Here is an 18191-nt window from a genome sequence, read left to right on the forward strand (position 1 = left end):
ATTGCTTGGTAAGAGACTTTGATAAATTCACAAAGGGAATTGGGGAAAAAGTTGTTACAAAAAAGAAACTCAGCAGGTTGAATTTCTCATTATCTCTTTTTTTTCCACCTGATATGTGTACTATATGCATTGTGGCACTGGAGAGGATGAATGAGACAAGCATCATTTATGGCATATGCTGATTTGCAATGGCCTGTTCAGAATGGATGCTAGTTACTTAAAGGAGGAAAGTCTGAATTAAAAAATCGATACTGGTAACGAGATTGCTGTATTCAGAACAAAGCACTGAAAAGCAGATAAACAAGCATGTCCGTGCTAAGATCTGGAATCCAGTTTTAATGGATTGAACTACATTTCAAGCATCTCTGCAGAATTAAATTTAATAAAATACTGATACACCAAAAAAAATAATAATTAAAAAAAAAATCACAGATGGCAGGTTCAGGTTCAGGTCTGTGGGAGCCAAAGAAAATGCATTTGTTTTGGCAAGCTGTGAATAGGTAGAGAAAATTCACAGTAAACGACTCAGTAAATCAAAATTGAAAAGTGATTTTGTGGTCTAGGTGCTACCTCAAGTAAGAAAGGATGGATCAAATCAGTACAATTTCAATTGAGAGTTTTGTTGTTCTGCTGTGAAACGATTCAAACTTGCTAGCCTCATTGTAGCACAAACTTGTGTCATGAGAAGATTGTCTGTTAAGTGTATGGAAGTATTTATATTTGCATCTGTGGAATAAAAAAAACCACCTGGATTTAGGTGGAACATTAAGGAAGTTTAAAGAGGACTTTCAGTTAAGAGTTAATAACATATTTCTTTCTAGGTATGTTTTTGTTCATCTTAAATACTGAAACAATATCAGTTAGAGCTTTTTGGAAGGGGCAGGTGTAGTTTGATCAGGGGGTATTTTTGATTGTGCAAAAGGTTCTGATTCACAGCCTGTGATCTTCAGTACTTTTTGATCAGGTTGAGAATTCATCTCCATTGTACAAGAAGTACAGAAAACCAACAGTTATTGTAGTAAAAGCAAATAATTTAGAACAATTCACTACTAGATATCATCTACAACACTGTCTGGAAGCTGCCAGTGATGGGACAAAACTGAGATTGATGCAAATTTCCTTCTCAAGATTTTTCAGATCCTGAATCATGTTTCTCCTATTAGGAACTTCTCTCATCTAGACATAGAATAAGTGCTAATGCCAAAGGTCTGTGCTTTCCACTTATTCCCAGCTTAGAGCATCACTTACCATCAAGATCTTCAGTAGGAATCTGGTCAGTGGTTTCCTCAACAGTTAATACTGTTCATTCAGCAGACAAGTTGAAAGAAAATCCTTATCAAAGGATTTTGTCAAAATGAAAGTATCCAATTGTTATTTCCTATCTCCTAATTTCATGCCCTATTTATTTAAGCTTCCAACACTAACTTTAAATATTACTTTCACACTATATGCAATGTTAGGCTGCCTTTGTACATAGGAACTTAAGAAAAATTTGGAAAATTAATTATCAGTGCATTTTTATTAAGCCCTTCAAGATCTGAGGTCTTTCAGCCAGTTGTATCACTCATACCCCTTCTTGTCAGCTGTGTGGATTCAGGAGGGATCAAGATTAAAAGCAAACAACAACAAGCTAATTAATAAGAATCCATGACTCTTAGTGACCTTTTTATTTAGTCATGGCTTTCCAGAGAACATGCTTTCCAGAGGCAAAGGTTATTTAATTTCTGGGTAAAGAAAACTCTGGCACATTGTGAGAAGAATAAGTTCTATTTGCAGTAAGCTAACAAAGACACTGTCCAGTGCTGCCTAAGACATGGTCAGCATCCACCTCCCTCTCTTTTACCTGTTGGGAAAAGCTAATAAGATGTGTCTAGAGCAGAAGGAGAAATGTGTGAAACACTGTTTCTTCCATTTGTACTGAATATACCTGCTAATTCAAACAGGGAATTACTTGATAAATGTGTTAAACGCCATGAGAAGTAACATTTCTTGGAAACAAAGCCCAGTGAAAGGCTTTATCAAGATAAAGCCAGGAGTGCTTGAGTCCCAAAGCAAAAGATGTGTCAGCATCTTCAAAAAAGTCAGTGACTGTGTGTCCGAAGGAGAACATTTCAGGAAGAAAAATCCTTGAAGAGACAAAAATGGCAGCAGAATTCTTATGAAGAATCATAATAAAGTTTATGAGAAAACTGGTTCTAAGAAGGCTGGAAAAGAAATGGTCAGTGAGTATTAGAGATTTCAAGAAAGGTGATAAAACACAGGGAATGAGGAAAGCCAGTTATTAAAGAGTGATAATTGATGGCTCAGAGCTGAATGGTAATATCTGACAGTGTTAATCAGTGCTTCTTCAAATAAAAGATGTGCAGGAAGAGGAATTTAAAATTGAGAATTACTTAGAAAAAAAATACAAAGAGGATGAGTGGGCATAGTGATCAGAGAGTGGTATATAGAGGCAAGGCAAATCACAATAAACTTCAAATGTGTTTATCAAAAATGTAGAAACAGACATAAAATGTGTTACAGAGGAATGCCAATATAAGTCACAAAGATGCCAGAGGTTCAGTGAAAGAAAAGATAACATGACTTAAATGGAAAGGATAAGAAGAAAATACATACAGTAAAATGGAGAAGAATGGGAGGAAAAGGTACTGAAAAATAAGATGTAAAAACTATGGACTTGAAAAAACTGCTTCTCTGAAATATTCTATGAAAAGTTGGCATTCCCAACAAGCCATAATGGAGAACCGTTAGTGTGGTCTAAATATTATCTCACACTGGCTCTCATCCTATCTGGATGTCCCAGTGTTATTTTAAATTATGTATATAGGGAACATTTTTTCCTAATTTTCAAAGAGAAGAATTTGCTACCCAATAGCCTTAGTGGCACTAATCTGAGAAAAATGTACTTTCTGCATATCTATTATTATCTTCCTTCAATTAGCAGCATGCTAATTAGCAACAATACCTATAACATGGAAGGAAATAATCACACAAAATAATAGCTACCATCTGTAGAATTCTTTGATTTTTCTATTAGTTTTTTGTTAATTTCTAATGTTTTGTTTTAGAGTTTTCATCTATTAACTTTCATTACACTTCCTCTTGATATAAATAGTTTCACAGATCAGATTAACTTTGTCATTTGTCTATTCTTAAAAGAGAAGGGATAAGACATGGCAGGAGTTCTCACCATTTTCAAAGGAAAGGGGATATAATAGTTGGAACAATTAGAAATAGTTTTCAGGATTTATGTCCAGGAAAACCATTTAGATAAACATTTACATTTTTACATATAATTTCGAAACGTGTTCTTTATTTTGTTGGCAATATTCTATGTTAAGAAAAAATCAAAATAGATAAAGCATTATGTCCTTATAAAATTTATTCCTATTCCCTGGATCAAAATTTTGCATTTTCACTGCAAGTACAAGATTTTCAAATATAAGTCTGTTACCATACAGATTTGAGAACACAGAACAAAAGACAAACTCTTTTACCAGGTTTAAATTAATGGTAAATTATCTTTTCTCAGAGCACTTACATGAGTAAATGCCAGTTCTGCAGAACATCTGCTTTATCCTGTTAAACATACATCATCTATATTACACATTTTTTCTTATAGAAAAAGATAACTAAAAAAATCCAAACCTGTAAAAGTGAATGAAAAAAATACAGAAAGAATTTATTTTGTAAATCAAAACTTAAAACTAACTGCTCAGATAGTTCTGCAAACCAATAGTGTCAATTTCAAATATGTTTGTTCCTGTGTGTGAAAAGAGCAGACTACTAGATACACACTATATCTATTAGAGATGTTTTGCTTATTCGCCTCAGTATCACAAGTGGATCCTCCATTCTCAAGGAAGAATAAAAATTAAATAAACCTAAACTGAAACTTCTAAACTGAAATATACCACCAAGTCAACTTTCTTGAGAATATTTCCTTTTTTAAGAACATTTGTCGTCTATATTTCCTAGAAAACTAATATATTTGAATATTTATTAATGAACTTTTTTTACTACTGAGGCATAAAAATAAACATCTCCCAAAACTTCCTTACATGGGAAAATGAAAGTGTGAATAGCTGTCCTTGTAAGGGAGCATATAATTAAGTTTACTGCTGACAGCATTACTGGGCTGGGAAAACAAATATATATGTAGGAGTTTATGTTTGCAGTTTTGCAGGGGGTAGATGAGTCTTATGAAGAGTGCTTGAAGCTGAGATCTCTTGTCATGAGCTAAAGTGTCTAACCAGTCCCAGTCTAATTTTCCTCTCCTCTCCTTGTTCAAGGGTAACTAGTTCTGGGCTGGCAGTCATTCCCACCAGTAAAGCTCACAGAACACTGATGGTATATGAAGCATGATTTGACAGTGAATTTAATAAGCAAGTACTCTGATGGTGTTTTTATCTTTCACACAGACACAGTGTGCACTTTTAGAGAAATTTCATCATTTTAACCATAGGAAAGGAATGACAAGAAAACCAGAAGTGAGCTTTTGACTCTTCTTTTACTGTCTCCTGACATCATCTTTCAGAGGGACCTGTTCTTTGAAGATGAACAACCTTTTACAAAAAATAAAAAAATAAAAAAAAAATCACTTACTGCACATCTTAACATTTATGTGGCAATCAGTTAATTGGTATCATTTAGGGAATTATTTAACATAAAATTATTTTATGTACTTCTCTTCACATAGATTTTATTAGGATGACTTTTATAACACAAAAAAGATTGCAAATGGCAGTGAAGGACTCTCACAGCATCCTTCCATCGTCTACTGCTGCTCTGCCTTCATATGTTTCAACTGTTAGGAAGACGATGTTGCTCTGGAAAGAATGAACTGTTCCATCCATCTCAATAGATATGTGATATACAGGGTGTTATGTTGTCCTTCCAGTAGCTAATAGGCAGTCTATTGTTATAAGAAACAGTAATAGAACACAGTTATGTGACAAGGCTTGAGCAAGAATTGAGAAACTGGTAACTCTGAGGAAGATGTGGGTCACTGAACATACTGTGACACTGACTGGCTAGAAGGTTGAGCTGTCAACAATCTAATGGAGTTCAACACAGAGAAGTGCTGAGTGCTTCCCTAGGGGAAGAACAACCTAAGGCACCAGTACAGAACTGTATGGACTGGGGCACTGCAGCTGGAAGGGAGTTCTGCAGAAAAGGACCTAGGAGAGTTGGTAGACACTAAGCTGAACATGAGTCAGCAACGTGTCCTTGCCAGTAGGAAGGCTAACAGTACTCCTGGCTGCATTAGGCAAAGTATCACCAGGATGTCAAGAGAGAAAATACTTCTTCCCATATGAGCCAATGTGTACACTGAGAGAAATGTGTACACTTCTGGGCTTCTCAGTATAAGACAGTCATAGAGTTACTGGAGAGAGCCCAGTGTAATGTCACAAAGAAAATGAGGTACTGAAGGACCTTCTAGGAGAAAAGGTTGAGAGAGTTGGGACTGTTCAGCTTGGATAAGAGGCAAGGGAAGACCTTGTCAATAGCTAGAAATATTTGAATGGAGGAGGAGGGTGCAAAGAAGATGAAGCCAGGTTCTTTTTAGGGGTGCCCAATGCCAGCGCAAGGGGCAATTGGCACAAACTGAAACAGAACATGTTCTATCTAAACTTCATTGTGTGGGTGGCTGAGCACTGGCACAAGTTGACCAGGAGGATTGTGAAATCTACCTCCTTGGAGACTTTCAAAAGCTGTCTGGACAGCTGTCTCGTCCTGGGCAGCCCTCTGTAGGTGACCCAGCTTGCAGAGAGATTGACCAGATGACCTCCACATATTCCTTCCACCCTCAGTCATTCTGTGACTATGTGATTCCCCAAATGAAAAAAATACAACTGCTTGTATCAAGTTGTCAAATCCCCTGAGCTTTATTAATACACACACTGGTGTGTGTTCAAAATCTACTTTATGCAGAAGCTTACTATGGAGAAGTTAGCCTTTCAAAAAGGAAAAAATATACAAAAATCTTCTCGTTTGGAATAACTGGATAATTCAAGAAGACACTGACCTACTTTTAGCTTTCCCATGTAGAGAGAGATCAAATTTCATTAAATATGGTATCATAATTGATATTATATTAACTGCCACTGAAGAACCTAACCAATATTGGAGTCTGTTTTTGCTACTTGTTCAAACGTACAAATGCGAAAGCAACAAATCTTCAAAGACCTTTGCTCTACTAGAAACATAAATTGCATAAAAAAGCAACATTTTCTATTCTTTCAGAATCTGGTGTTGAAAATGGAAGCAGGTCATTGCTAATTTATTTATTTATTTATTTTTGTAAATGCGAGATAAAAGGAGTGTGGGAGAGAATGAAATAACATTTGCTATTTGGTTGCTTTTTTTCTGCTGTGTTAACAAGTCTGATACAGTATCTAGGGCTCTTTCTAAGAAAGTGTTAAGTGTTCCTGGAAAACTAAAAACAACAAACAAACAAAACTTCCAAACAAAAAAGCAAATAAGTAAAAACCAAACCCCTCAAAATATCAAAAATTCACTGCAGCGGTAAAGTAATGAAGTTTAATTTCTGTCCTTTTTGTTCGTCTGAATTGCAGCATACAGATCAGGCAATGAACATCAAATCTCCCAAGCAATATTAACTTACAGTAACCATCCAGTGTAGTATGTAGCTCCAGCTAGAAATTCAGTTTCCTTCCTCTGTTCCTCCCTTCTTCTCTTACTTTAATTTTATCTTTCTTCCTTTCTTCCAATTGTTTTTTTCTTTCCCTGTCCAGTTGAGGAGGAGGAAAGAGAGAGCAGCACGGTGAGCACCTGCCTGCTAGTCATGTCATCCTGTCACAAGACTTGATTCTACAATGATGCTTTTTAAAAAGAAAATCTAACATTCACCACCAGATAGGTTAAAACACAACATTGTAACAACAAATTCTATCATCTTTTGGGAGTAGAACAAGATGAGAAGTTCCTGAAAATCATTTTTTTATCATGTTTAGCAGAGATACATGTCATACAGAATGCTGTTTTTCCTCATTTATCATTATCAAAGAAAAAACTTTTAAGAGAATCAATAAACTTACCAGAGCACTAATTCATAGATGCAAGAATCTTCTCATTGCTTCCCAGATTTCAAATCTGAATTTTCCTTAGCAGGATTGTTTCACTACATTTAATTATGCCTCATTTCATTTTATGCTCACCTTTGTTTTGTTGCAGAACAATTTTATTTTTGATTAGCTTATGGCAATAATGATACAGTGCATGTCACTTTAACTGAGATTTCTTCACATTTGCACTTGAGTGCAGAAACTAACTGCAGAAGGATGACCATTTCTTTTCATGGATGTTACCCAATTAGTTGCAGGCCAACATAGCCCATATAGAGCTCCTGTACTCCCTACCTTATTTGTTAGATGTTCTTATATTATCCAGAATACAGAGCTTTTAGAGACGCAGTTGAGTTTTTTTTCATAGTCACTAAATACGAGAGGCCTTTACTTTTGGACTTTTTCTGAACTTGTGAACTTGTAGCATCTCCAACAAAAATCATATGGCTCAATTCCTGGTTAAAATGTCTGAGAGAGTGCAAGTACATGGTTCTTTTCTTCTTCTGGTATGCAGATTTAACAGCAACTATTTTTGCTTTATTTGAACTTATCTAAATAAACATCTACTGTCAACCTGAGATTTGCCTAAGATTTTCACTGGTTTAAGTAAATTTTATATATCTCTAAAATTTTCTCTGATAATAACAAAACCATTGTAAGAGACATACGTGTAAATGGTATAACTCCTTAGATAATCAAGGTTTCCTTTATGGAGATGTTAATTATGTATAGAACAAACCATTCTTACTATTAAAAGGAAGAAGGAAGAAGGAAGATCATCTTCTTTGATTTTATACAATAACTGTCAGAAAAGTCATTTTTTTAGTGCTTAAAAATTGTTATGGAAAAAAATCCATTAGGTAGCTGAGTTTTATTATGTTTGAGGGTGAGCTGTTAAAGGATGCAATGTAAGCTACTAGAAATTGGACATCCGCATTTTAGGGGGAACTGGCATAACTTTCCCTTAGTTATTTGTGAAATCTATAACTTAGTATTCACTGATTAGCTTGTTCATTCTAGTGAATGCCTTAAAAATCTAAAAGATTTTTATCCTTTGTCTTGCTCCTTAGCTTTCTTCTACGCAACGGTTATCAATCTATGAATCAAGCGGTATTATTTCCATCCTCCACGAGAATAAACTACAAGTTGTGGGGAAAGAAGAGGATTTGACAAAGGAGTAGTCACATACAAACACGTCCTGGGATAGAGTTAATTTTCTTTCTAGTAGTTGGTATGATACTGTGTTTTGAATAAAGAAAAATAAGAGATAAAAAAAGAAAAAGAAAAATTAGTGACACACAATGCAATTTCTTACCACCAGCCAAATGATGTCCTGTCTCTCCTCTCTTGGAGAAACGGTGTCCCCCTCCATTTTATTGTTCCTCCTGTTTTATTGTCAACTCAGTTCAGCATGATGCCACATTGTAAGGGACATGCCTTTGGCCATTTTATGTCAGCTGTCTTGCCTTGTTTCCTCTAATTTTCTTGTGTGCCCCCAACTTTCTCACTGGCAGGGCAGTATGAGATGCTGAAAAGTCCTTAATTTAATGCAAGCACTATTGAAAAACAACTAAAATGTCAGTGTGTTATCAATATTGTACTCATACTAAATCCAAATGATAGCACCATACTGACTACTAGGAAGAAAAATAACTCTATCCCAGATGAAATCAGGACAATATACTTCCATGAATAATATATGCACTCGTTCTTCTTGACTTTCTGTTAGATTTGGACATGATTCTATGAAAATGAATCAATATTATCTAAATTTCACTGCTGGAATAATCACTATAACTAGAATGTTGTAGCCCATTATCACAATTTAATTACATTTCTTTGATCTTCTAAATTGCCTGTGTTTGATGCAGAAAAATTCCCTATGTCAGAAGAAAAATAGTTGATAATTGCATAAACAGGAGAAGGAATAATCTTAAGCTTTCTTATAAAGCGGACTGTCTAAGATTTTCTTCAGCCACATTAGCTCATTAAAAAAAATAAATTAAATTAAACCAAAATAAATATAACTCCATATAAATACCAATATGAAAGTATAATATTTCAAATACAGGAAATATGTATTGGCTTACTATTAAATAACAGTTTTTGGATTATCACGGAGTTTTCAGCTCTATGGCATGCCTGTTTGCAAGAACACTCATTAAAAAGGAAATACAGAAATGGCAAAACCAAAACTATCGGATTTAGACACAATATTCTGTTTTTCTCTGTAGGTACATATGATTACTGACTCATCTGCTGACAGACGAAGGCAAAGTAAGGAGAGCTCAAGGATCCCTGCATCTTGAAGGTTATTTTGAGCATGTTAGCACTATGAGATATTGTAAGTTTATAGTCCCAGAAACATTTCAGGGAGGCTTTTTTTAGTGGCTTCGTGGTAATTTATGCTTGACTAAATACCATGAAAACAAGTCAACAGGAAAAAGAATTCAGGAAAAGATGAGTATAAAAGTTACTCAAACGGCATTACTGTATCTTTCAATAAGCCCAGAACACTTTAGTTGAAAAAAATAAAAACAAAACAAAACACTGGTAATGCACAATAAAATACAGTACAGGAAGCATTTCAGCATTCAGATTGAGAATACAAACTCTCTTACAATGCTTGCCACACAGGCGCAGAATTTCAAAAATATCACCAAACCATTATCTTCATCACAAGAAAAACAGCAACAAAGAGAAAACAGAGACACTGTGAAACAAATGGATTCCAATTTCTCAAATAATGCTATTAAAAAGTGAATACACTGAAGTAAAGAAAAATGCAGAAAACTACACCTACACCACATAGGTATTCTGCACTGGAGTGATGCATATAGTAAACTCTGTGGTTTTCTCTTTGTGATTCATAGAATCATAGAATCACCAAGGCTTGGAAAGACCTCCAAGATCATCAAGTCCAACTGTCCACCTACCACCAGTATTTCCCACTAACCTATGTCTTTAAGTACAACACCTAAATGCTTTTTGAGCACCTCCAGGGACAGTTACTCCACCACCTCCCTAAAGATACTGAGCAGGACAGGGCCCAGTACCAGCTCCTGGGGAACACCTCTTGTGACTGATTGCCACCTGGATTTAACTTCAGATGCACAACTATTATTTTGCAGTCCATTCATAAATTGTAACCTGAAGATAACTATTAAATCTCTTACACACATAGATTTACCAATTAAAGCTATCCAATTAGAATTTGATTTCTTTTCAAAGGAATGCAATACATTAAAATGCAATCTTACACAAAAAAAAACTTAAGTCTAGCATGTAGTGCTAGGACTACAGTATTGAATATTTCAGAATCATCTTACCTAAACCAGATATTGTATAAGCATATCCTGTATTTCTGCCCATGACATGAACTGACATGATCATTCTGACCAGCTGATCATAGCTTAATCAGTTGCCCTAGAAACCAGGTTGTGAGTTTGTTACTTATATCAATTTGCTGACCTCACAGTAAAATCCTATGATTCTATGAAACATTTTTTCAGGTAATTTGGACAAATCAGTGATGAATTAATGCCAATTAATTATAGATTTTGTTTACTTTAATCTACACAGCCATCATAAGGTTCTGTGTTCAGATGATTCATTTCTATTACAGTGATGATTTAGTAAAATTCTGATCATAAGAATCTCTAGGATCTTGCATCTGAGTACATGTGAGCTGTCAAAAATGAAATTGAGAATCACGGTGGAAAAATAGTCTGAATTGCAATGACAATAGACAAAAACAACCTACAAACTCAATATTTAATTTTATAAGATGGAAAGAAAATCACAATTTATTTAATTTTAAAGAAGTATGAAAAATAAATAGTATTTACTATTATTGTACTCTTATTAAATTCTGTAGGAATCTTGTGAAAAGGTCAAAAGAAATGAGGTCACTAGTAAAGAGGGCAAAATTATAGCCTTTCCTTTTCTGCAGTAACCTCGAGGAAAACCTGAGGTGATATTTTGAAACCTGGCTAAGTTATTTCTCAATAATAATATTAATGATAAATATACCATTCAGATCATAGACCCCTACTTCTACATCAGGTGAAGCATAATATCCTTTGGACATAGAATGAGTGGTCAACATCCACTGCCAAACAATAGATACTTTTAATGAACATTTTACTAACAATGAATGCATATCTGTTTGAGTGTTTTGAAACATCGTTTGGGTCTGAAAACTAAATGAAATTCCTATATAAATAGTCCAGATGTTGAAATAAATATGTAGGAATAATTTAATCAACATTCACAGATTTATTTTTGTGTTATTCACTCAGAGCTCATAATGAAAGATAAGACATGAACGCTGCATTTTGCAAATGAAAATTCACAGGATGACTTCTATTTCTAAGTGCCAAGAGAAATCCACCTGTATTAATCTTACATATGAGTAGATGTTGGGGGTGGAGGAAGAAGAATAGCACTGAGGGATTACTGTGATAAAATATTCCTGACATGATAAGGAAGGTGAATTTTCATTAGAAACAAAAAGATTCAAAATATGAACATCAAACTGAGTTCATTCTTTCTGTTAGCATGAGTATCATACGGATTATTATAATTACTTATTAGTGTAATTACATTTCATAAAGAAATCTTGCATCCTTGAATCAGAGTCTGTAATCAGATTTGAATATACACTGAAATAATTATATGCCTGATATACCATAAATAATTATGAATCTTGAACTTAACAATGCTACAAATTTAGGAATTTACTTTATGTTGCTACTAATAACTATTTAAATGCATCTATGCCACAGCAAATTAACATTTGTTACATGCTGGGGCCTTGATTAGATATAGTTTTTCTCAGTCTCTCTTGATGGATTTGTTCTACCTTGTACAGATAATTAAAACATTAATTAAAACAAGAACTTCAATCTCCGACGCACAGGCATTAGGTCATGTCTGACATGTCTGACTGCTAGCCCCATAGACAGTCCTTATTTTTGCTCTCTGATACAGTGAATAAGTAGTTGTCTTTCTGACTGAAAGCAAGCAGTGAAATTTACCCCAAAGTAAACTGCAACAATGTGATTTGGTGTATTTTTATATAAATGACATAAATTGCATAAAGGGACATTAATCTATGATTTCCACGTCTAAGTTAAATTTTCTGCTATCGAGAGTATGCGTCCTGAGATGTTTTACACCTTTCTACATTTAGTCCAGAATTCCATTCCAGTACTGGGAATCTTATGCAAATGAAAGCCAAGAAGATGATCAGTGGGCTGGAGCACCTCTCACGTGAAGAAATGCTGAGAGAACTGGGGCTGTTCAGCCTGGAGAAAAGAAGGAGGCAGGGAGACCTCATTTTGGCCTTCCAGTACTTAAGGGGAGCTTATAAAAAGGAGAGAGACTGACTTATTACATGGTCTAATAGTGAGAGAACAAGAAAGAATGGCTTTAAACTAAAAATAGGGGTGATTTAGGTTAGATGTTAGGAGGAAATTCTTCACTGAGAGGGTGGTGAGGCACTGGCACAATCTGCCCAGAGAAGCCATGGATGCCCCATCCCTAGAGGCATTCAAGGCCAGGTCGGATGGGTGTCTCTAGGTGGCCTGATAGTGGGTGGTAACCCTGGCCGTGGGAAGGGGTTGGAATGGGATCATCTTTAAGGTCCCTCCCAAGCCAAGCCATTCTAAGATTCTTTGTTTCTATTATTCAACAGTTCTATGATAATATGTCAAAATGACCAGAAAGCACAGGATGACACTGTTCTTGCCACTTCCAGGTTTCTCAGGGTTCTGTTTTCTCTGCTACTTCATCTACAGTTGAATGAAAAAAAGTTAAAGAAAACTCCTGAAAGATTCTAGAAGTAGGTTGAAGGACACATTTCTTTGCTTTAGTATCAGAAATTGAGAATTGGACAAGATAGTCTCTAAAGAGAGAACAATTCCTGGTTCTTGGCAAACTGCCTTTTAGAGATATTGGAGTATCATCCTAATAATTTTTAAGAATACCAACATTAAAAAAAAATCCTAAAATAAAATGTCCTTTTACAAATCCAAAACTCAGTATGCATAAATGCATATATGTGAAAGTAATCCGTGTTTCACATCACTGATTTAAGCTAGAAGGAAAAACAGTGCACAACAAGAGTTAATGTTTGCAGAATAAAGCTTCATATGATTGCAATCTTTTTGACAGCATTCACAAGTAATTTCTGAATGTGACAAGGCCCCACTTTCTACAAGCATAAGTAGAGTCTTTGTGCCTCAGATGCTGGAATATGTTATTGAAGAAAGAAGACATATTCTTATTAAATCAATGTGAAATTCTTCATGACAGAATGTGCATTACATGGTAAAAGCTATATGTTTATGGTTTTCAAACTGTTTTTGTGGGAGGAGGAGGACGGGTAATTTAATAGAAATATTTCCTATATATTTCAGAAAGTGTTGTATTTTTTTTTCTTTTTAAAGGGTCTTTGGAGGAAGACAAGACAGGATCACAGATTAGAGAAAAAGCTCAGTGTTGCAGTAAATTGTTGTTGTTTATTACATAATACAAAACATCTTGAAATCCATGCAGATCTATTGTACATTTTTTTTATTTGATATGACAGTCATCTTTTTATACATAACAACAATAAATTCCATATATTCTAAACACCAGATATTAACATAGCAAGATATCTAATTCATTTTTAAAGACATTATGTACTTACAGTAAACTTGGGAGTTCTAAATTGCATCCTTCATAAGTATCAAGCCATTCTATAAAGTACAGAAGAGATAGAAAAACACAACGTTGAATTTAGCCTTTTGTTAACAGATTTCTACATTTTTTCTGATGATTTCAAACTTGATCCTCAGAAAGGCTTTTTTTCCAAAGGAGATAACATTTAGATGTCATAATTTTTTAATGGTATATGAAGGTGGAGGTATTAAAATTAACAAGAGCCCCAGTTCCAGAATCACCTGAAGATATATGCCTGAAAGCAAATGAAAGAAAATATTTACCCTACCCCAAAATTGTCCTAAAATTTCACAATTAACAGAATTTTTGAACTGTTAGTTTACGAAGTGGTCTATTTCTAAATAAAGTTGATTTTAAAGAGACCAACGTTTAAAATTTGATGAAACCATGCAGTTTTCACAACTGTCAGCTCTCTTTCACACCTGTCCTTCAATCAGCACTGAAATTCTGAGCCACGTAAAATCCTTAGAAAATTGAAGAAATTAAGGCTTGTAGACTGTATAGTGCATAGACTTTAGTTCTGACAGCCTCATTTGGAAAATGCCCAGTAGTACAAGCACAGATGTGAGCATATCTGAGAGAAGGTCAACACTCAACAATTTAGTAATTCTTATGCAAGCTACTTTTCTTGAGGTTTCATTTTCCTTTATCATATTTTTAAAGCATTGGGGCATAAAGGGACATACTTCATTCTTCATCCCTTCCTCTCTTTCTTCTCTTTTAAGAACTTCTTGGGAAAATGGGTTCTCTTACTGTCTATCTTCCTCTTATTATATTTAGCTTTTTTTTGTTGTTGCTGAAGTTACATTTGTACACATCGAACACACAATGTGTTTTTTTGTTTTGTTTTGCTTTGTTTTGTTTTGTTTTCCTGAGTAATTCACATTAGTATTCTCCATTTCATTGCTTGGAGGCTCCTAAGGACAAATATACTATAAAATGTACCTATAAATCAAATTTAAGTGCACTACAGAGGTAACAGTGATAGCAGAAATGTCATGGTTTGGCAGTGGGTTAGTGGAGAATGACGCATTTTCATATAAAACTGATAAAATCTGTATGATAAAACACATAAAAATTGTAACATTTTTACTGCTGAGGACTCAGATTTAAATCAAAGTTGTATCATCGATTCATTTTTAGCAATCTGTAAAAGCATGAAGAAGCAGGTGAAAAGCAAATATATTTACCTCTTTTCCTTTGGGACTTGGATAATAAATTCAAATAAGATTAATAGTACTCTGATACAATAGGTCAGGTAGGAAATAAGTTTTTCTTTCCCTCTGTGGAAAAGCACACATAGATAAGGGCTACCACTCACAACAAGCATTCTTAAAATCCAATAAATAGTTAAGACTGATGATATTCAGCAAAATCCATCCTTATTCCATTAGCAGAAAATTCCCAGTTAATTTAGATGGGAGTCTTAAAATTTTAATTTGTCATATTAAAATAGAGTGAAATTAAAATCATAACTTTAAAACAGTCTCACTGATCATCAGTATGCATTTATATGGACTTTCAGCTACCAAAATGGCAGGAGTTACAGCTGACTCCATGAGGTTTTGGAAAGTAGCAGTGATCTTAAGAATACATAATTGAAGGGCACACTCAGTCTTGTTTTCCAAATCTGTGGTAGATTGCAGAATACACAGAGACAAAAAAATCTCTCTCAAATACCTCTCAGATAACTAATTGGCTACAAATGATGATTTATAGATAGTAAAGTGGAAAGAACTGAAAAACAGAAAATAATTTTACTGAACAGAATTCTTGTTGTAACACTTCATGTTCACTTTTGGTATCATTAAAATACTAGTCTTTACAAACTAATAATTTTTGCCATTATCTGGTGCTGGAGCATGATTCATTTTGAATTGTTTAGTTTCTCACTTAAGCATGAAATGGGTGTAATTAAACATTAAAAAATGGATATATATGTGATACATAAGTACTTATGTGTTGCCATTCTCTGGACATGCTTCAGGGCCTTGATGTTTTCCTGCAGTGAGGGGCCTTAAACCAGACACAGTACTCAAAATGCAGCCTCAGCAGAGCATTGACAAGAATGCATTGACAGGAAGCATTGACTCTAACAGGGAAAACCATCTTCCCCTGATCTTCTGAGGAAGAGCAGAGAGGGAAATATCCTTAGCAATTAACACATTCTGAAAATAACAGTATGGACCCAGGAATTTCTACATTCAGAAAATTCCTATAAGAGTATGCTCAATTTATTTTCAATACCATTCATTTAAAATGTGATTAATTTTAAATATTTTTGTTAATTTGTTTGTTTTTTTTTATTTTTTATTTATCCCATGAGAAGTGCCTAATGCCATCCTATTTCCACAGTACAGACGAAATCTTTCCTAAAATAGAGTAACATCCCTGATTCACAAAATCTGGATTTGGATTTGGATTTATTTGAGGTAAGGATATCAGAGCTTAGCACCTGCTACAGGTGTCTTAGTTCTAATTAAAGGGGCAGAGAATTGTCACATTTTGTGTCAACTCAAAAATGTCAGGATTTGAGATAACTCTCCAGTAAGTTCCTGACAACCTAGAGTGCTAGCACTGCAGTCAGCTCAGAGGCAGGCTCAAGGCAGCACGAGGATCCAGAATTATTATTCCACTCTTTTTACCCTTATATCCTGGTGAGCCTTCTGTGTCCACTGATCTAAATAGAACTTTTCTTCTCTGTGTTGCTGTTACCTACTGCCAAAGGCTGGCCTGAAGATGGCAAAAATTATCACTAAGATTGAATACTAGAGGAAAAAAAACACTTCTCTTTACAAGTCTGAAAAAAAAAAAGTAAATAAAACAGTGTGGATTGTATTACAAGTTAAGCATCCTGAAGTGATGTGGGAAGACTGACAAAAATGGAAGACCTTCTCAGATTCTTATCTCCAGTAGAAATGATTAACACTGTGGGTGGTCTCCCAGAGAGTCATCAGTGCTCTTTCAGCTGTTAATAAAATCACATACTTTGTACAAACTGTGCAGAAGTCCTTAAGAGTGTACTACTGCTGAGAGAAACAGAGGCAGAGTGATATTTTCACATTTTGAAAAAATCTCTACTTCAGCATTTCAGTGTACTAATACATCTTTTTAAATTTTAAACTGCTACATAAAGACTTAGTGATAGTACATAGTAAATGGTTTACAGTAAAGAGATTTATATCCCAACAAAGAGAAAGGCAGGCAAAAAATGCCAACAAACCTGGATGGATGAACAAGGAGTTCCTGAACAAACTCAAGCACAAAAATGAACAGAGGATGGAAGGAAGGACAGATAATCTGGAAGGAATACAGAGATATCCTCCATGCTAGGAAAGCTAAAACCCTTGACAATTAAATCTGTCAAGGAACATCAAGGACAACACAAAAATATGTAAGTACATTCATGATGAAAGGAAAACTAAAGAAATGTGGGTTCTCTTCATAAGGAAAAGGGAGATCTGGTTCCCTCATATTGAGAAGGCTGAAGTATTCAAATAAATTTTGCCTCAGTATTCACTGGCAACTGTTTTACTGTACCGACCCAGTCACAGAAGGCAAAGGCAGAGACTAGGAGGATAAAGAAAGATCAGCCCACTGGAGGAGATCGGATCTGAGACCATCTAAGAAATTGAAGTTGCACAAGTCTGTGGGAACTGATGAGATGCATCTGTATATCCTGAGGGATGTGGTGGGTGTGGTTACTAAGACACCATCCATCATATTTGAGAAGTTGCTGCAGTCCAAAGAAGTTCCCCCTGACTGGAAAGGGATGAATGTAAACCTCATTTTTAAAGGGCAAAAAGGGAAGATCTAAGGAACTACACACTATTCAGTCTTGCCTCTCTACCCAGCAATGTCATGGAGCAGATCTTCCTGGAAATTATGCTAAGGCATATGGGAAACAAATGTTGATAAATGACAGCCAACATGACCTCACTAAGGGCAAATCATTCCTGACAGTACTGGTATAGATGCCCACTTCTAGAAAGTTTTATTATGGTGATGAAGGATAATGAAAGACTAGTAATAAAACAAATGAGATAACCTAGGTTTATCTTGTCCATTTATTTATTATTTCCTGTGGAGATATTTGCTTTCGTTTTTAAATAATGAAGAATTTTCATGTCCTGTTCAGAAAAGTATCTCAACCCCAGTGTTCACTGCATTCTGGTTACGATGACTTGTCATAGGAAACCAACTTCTCTTCTGCAAATTACCTGTAGAAAATAAACATTTTTCTACATGCCTAGATATCAAAAGTACCCACATCACGGATTTCTCATTTTTAAAAATGTTGTTTTATACAGTAATTGACTTTTGTGAAATAGTTTTATCTGGCTAACTTGATTTGATTTTTTTCTGTTTTTTTTT

Source organism: Meleagris gallopavo, chromosome Z, assembly GCF_000146605.3.
Source record: "Meleagris gallopavo isolate NT-WF06-2002-E0010 breed Aviagen turkey brand Nicholas breeding stock chromosome Z, Turkey_5.1, whole genome shotgun sequence".
NCBI classification, from domain to species: domain Eukaryota; kingdom Metazoa; phylum Chordata; class Aves; order Galliformes; family Phasianidae; genus Meleagris; species Meleagris gallopavo.